The following is a 4647-nucleotide window of genomic DNA, read 5'->3' on the forward strand; positions in this document are numbered from 1 at the left end:
GTGTTTTAGTTCTGTATCATTTATTTCTGCTCTAATCTTATAATTTCCTTCCTTCTGCTGGTTTTAGACTTCATTTGTTGTTCTTTTTCTAACTCCTTTAGTTTTAAGGTTAGATTTTTTTTATTTGAGATTTTTCTTGCTTCCAGTGGTAGGCCTGTATCACTATAAACTTCCCTTTTAGAACTGCTTTTGCTATATCACAACAGTTTTGAAACTTTGTGTTTTCATTTTCATTTGTTTCCACATAATTTTTAAATTTCTTCTTTGATTTCCTGGATGACCCGTTCATTGATTATTAGTGTGTTATTTAACTTCCATGTATTGTGGTCTTCCCAGACTTTTTTCCTTGTGGCTGACTTTTAGTTTCATATCTTTATAGACAGAGAATATGCGTGGTCTGATTTTGATCTTTTTGAATATGCTGAAGTTTGTTTCGTGGCCCAATGTGATCTATTCTGAAAAATGTTCCATATACACTTGAAAAGAATGTGTATTCTGTTGTTTGGGGATGGAACATTCTGAATATATCTGTTAAGTCCATCTGGTTCAGTGTGTCATTCAAGCTATTGTTTCCTTGTTGATTTTTTTGTTTAGATGATCTGTCTATTGATGTATTTGGATTTAAAGTCCCCTACTATCATTGTATTATTATCAAGTAGTTTATATTTAAACTATATTTCAACTTATGTGTTCTGGTGCTCCTGTATTGCATAAATATTTGCAATTATGTCTTCTTGTTGGATTGTCCCTTTATTATTATATAATGTCCTTCTTTGTCTCTTGTTACAGTCTTTGTTCAAAGTCTAGTTTATCTGATATAAATATTGCCCCCTTTCTTTGACATCCATTTGCATGATAAATATTTTTTATTCCCTCACTTTCAATCTGCAGGTGTTTTTAGGTCTAAAATGAGTCTCTTGTAAGCAGCATACAAATGAGCCCTGGTGGTTTTTTGTTTTTGTTTTTGTTTTTGTTTTTTTGGCCCCATTTTCATCCTATGTCTTTTAATTGGAATATTTAGTCCATTTACATTCAAAGTAATTATTGATACATGTTTTTGCTATTTTATTACCTGTTTTGTGGTTCTTTCTGAAGATTTTGTCTGATCCTTTTTGTCTTTCTTTCATGGTTTGCTGGTTTTCTTTACTGATACATTTAGATTTCTTTCTTTTTATTCTTTGCACGTTTATTAAGGGATTTGACTTGTGGTTACCATTATGATTGTGTATAACATCTGATATAGCAGTCTATATTAAGTTGATAGTCATTTAATTTTGAACCCATTCTTGTCTACTTTTAGGTATATGCCATCTTTTACATACTTTTATTTTGTGATTTCCTTTACTGGTATTTAAAAAAAATCATTTTTTACTGCTTTTGTTTTTCTTGCCTTTATATTGTCACTTTTTATTTTTCCTTTCCATTTAAAGAGTCCCCTTTAGTTTTTCTTGCAGAACCATTTAGTGGTCTCATGACCTCTCCTTTAAATTTTGTTTGTCTGGGATTCTCCTTATCTCTCCTTCTGTTCTGAATAATAGCCCTGCTGGCTAGAGTTTTTTTGGCTACAGATTTTTTCTATTCAACACTTTCAGTATATCATGCTACTCTCTCTGGCTTGGAAAGTTTCTGCTGAAAATCCCTTGATGCCCTCACGGTATTCCCCTTGTATGTAACTGTCTCTTCCCTTCCTTCCTTCCTTTCTCTCTGTTTCTGCCTTGCCACTTTTAATATTTTTCTTTATTACTATTTTTTGCCATTTTAATTATCATATGTCTTGGTGTAGATCTGCTTTTGTTGATTTTTTTTGGAGGATGGGGTTCTTTGTGCCTTCCAGATGTGGATATCTGTTTCCTTTCCCAGAACAGGGAAGTTTTCAGCTCTTACATCGTCCAATAAATTTTCTGCCCCCCCCTTCATTCTCTTATTTTGGGACTTCTATAATGTGAATATTATTATGTTTGATGGAGTCACTGAGTTCCATAAGTCTATTATCATTTTACTTATATAACTCCCCCCCTTTTGTTCATTTTTTTAAAAAGATTTTATTTATTTATATGACAGACAGAGATCACAAGTAGGCAAAGAGGCAGGCAGAGAGAGAGGGGGAAGCAGGTTCCCTGCTGAGTAGAGAGCCGGATGCAGGGCTCGATCCCAGGACCTTGCGATCATGACCTGAGCTGAAGGCAGAATCTTTAACCCACTGAGCCACCCAGGTGCCCCATCTTTTGTTCGTCTTGATTACTTTCCATTACTATGTCTTCTAGGTCACCAGTTTGTTCCTCTGCTTCTTCCAGCCTACTGTTCATCCCATCAAGTGTGTTTCTCATTTCATTGATTGAGCCCTTTATCTCTAATATGGTATGCCTTATCTCTGTATTAATGGTCTCACTGATGTTTTACATTCTTTTCTCAAATCCAGTGAGTATCTTTATGATCATTACTTTGGGGTGCCTGGTGGCTCAGTTGGTGAGTGATTTTGGCTTAGGTCATGATCTTGGAGTCCTGGGATTGACCCCTGCAGTAGGCTCCACACTCATTGGGGAGTCTGCTTGAGAATTCTCTTCTTCTCCCTCTATCCTCCCTCCCACTCATGCTCTTCTTCTCTCTCTAAAATGAATAAATAAATCTTTAGAAAAAGTAAATTCTCTATCAGGTATGTTATATCTGTTATACTTAGATCTCTGTCTGTGGCCTTGTTCTGTTCTTTCATTTGGGACAAATTTCTTTGTCTTCTCATTTTGTCTTAAGTCTCTGTGCCAACTTCTGTGTTAGGATAGTCAGCTATATCTCCTTTTCTTGAGGGTAATGTCCTTATGGAGAAGAGGCCTTGTAGTTCCTTGCAATTCAGTGTCCCCTGCTTCCCAGGGCCTGGTGCTTTAGGTCTCCAGTTGTGCTGTGTATGCTCTGCTGTTTTGGTCTGGCTATTTTATCCTTCACACCAGTCATCTAGAGAGGTTTTCTGTCTGTTGTGGGTAGTGTTTGGTCCCTGGCCTAAATGTGGGGAGTTTTAACTAAATACGCTCTTGTGTGTTTGTGAAATAAGAACTGTTACCACTGCCACTGCAGCTGAGGCCCTGAATAACTCCTGGGTTGGGAGACACTTATGGGCAGTGGTTTAGACTGATCTTCTGGGAGAGGGGCCCACCACACTGAGACTGAGACAAGCATTGCTGGAAAGGGTGATTCCATTGGATCTCAGTGAAGGCAGGGCTTGTCTTAAGCAAGTGAATAGTGCTATCCTGGTTCCCGCATGTGGCCCTGTGCTTATGCTAAGGTAGGTAAATTGCACCTGCCAGTTCCTTTGTTCTTGGAGAAGTCTCTGTGAATGCTGCCTCCCTGGGACACACTCTGAGATGAGCAAATAACCTCTCCACCATGTACCCCAGATGTTCTTTACATCTTTACAGTTGTCACACTGTAGGTTTGCAGGCTGGTTGCCCTATCTTTTCTCCAAGAACAGCCCCCAAACCTCTGGGGCTTCCCTGAGCCAAGCCCACTGACCTTAGAACTCAAGGCTGTAAGCTCCACAGGTTGCAAGAATTCATGAAATTTGGCCACTGTCACTTTCTAAGTCACTTGCTCTGGGGATTCATTTTCCGTATATCCTTCTCTGCAGCTCTGGTCCCTCCCCACTGTGGTGACCATAATCCATTTCTCTCCCAAACCAGGTCTCCACATTCCCTCCCTTCCTCAGAATGACCTCTTTTCTATCTTTAGTTGTGAAATTTGTTGAGCCAGACTTAAGCTCAATTTCTGGGATTTTTAGGATGCTTTGATGATTATCTAGTTGTATTCATGGAACAAAATGAGTTTAGGGTCCTCCTACTCTGCTGCCATCTTCCTTTCCATATGAAGTAGTTTGGGCTCAGCATAGAAGTCTTAGGGTTGTTGGACTGCTTACATGGCATCTGGCTTCCCCCAAAGTAAGTGTCTCAAGAGAGTAAGGCAGAAGAACATAGCATTGTTATATTCTTTTGTTGAAAATCACATCATTATTACTTCTTACATACTATGTTTGTTGAGGTAAAAGGTCATTCAGATTCAAGAGAAGGAGACAGATTCTGCATCTCAATAGGAGGAATATAAAAATTATATAGTAAAAGAGCATGAGGGTTAAGATATATTGTTACTGCTATTTTTGGAAAATCTGACTTACCATAGATAGGAACTGTGCTTCTACAAGTTTTACGTTACTCATGCTTAACACAGTGCCCAATATAAGATGTCCAATAAGTAATTTTTATGTCATCCTTGTGCAGGGGCCATAGTATTCTTCTCTCTATTGTCCCAGTTTTGTGTATATGTGCTGCTGAGTGAGCACCCAGTAAGTAATTTTCAAAAAAAGGCTTATTGTTCTCAGTTCATGTGCATATGTTTTTCTGTTTGAGCTTTCTGGGGTCAGCCTTTTTAAAGTTTAACTCATTGTTTATAATTGTAATTGAAAAGATGAGATGAATTTAGATACAATGAACAGTAGCAGGACTCATAAAGAACATCTAAACATATTTCTATGACAAGTGTATTAATTCCAAAATGAACTTAGGATGCCATTTTACTTGACATTGACTAATTGGTAATCATGTGTTTCTTCACATTTGATCTTTATTAGGACTTATTTATTTAAAAATTCACACACGCACACATACA

At 37.6% G+C, this 4647-nt stretch overlaps 1 non-coding gene across 1 annotated transcript; it reads right to left on the reverse strand.

The window, feature by feature from the left end:
* Nucleotides 1-4214: 4214 nt before the first annotated feature.
* On the reverse strand, nt 4215-4321 carry LOC116589586. The gene has a single exon (XR_004285354.1). It is a non-coding gene; the product is annotated as a U6 spliceosomal RNA (small nuclear RNA).
* Between the last annotated feature and the right edge of the window lie 326 nt (nt 4322-4647).

Source organism: Mustela erminea, chromosome 4 (assembly GCF_009829155.1).
Source record: "Mustela erminea isolate mMusErm1 chromosome 4, mMusErm1.Pri, whole genome shotgun sequence".
Classification (NCBI taxonomy): domain Eukaryota; kingdom Metazoa; phylum Chordata; class Mammalia; order Carnivora; family Mustelidae; genus Mustela; species Mustela erminea.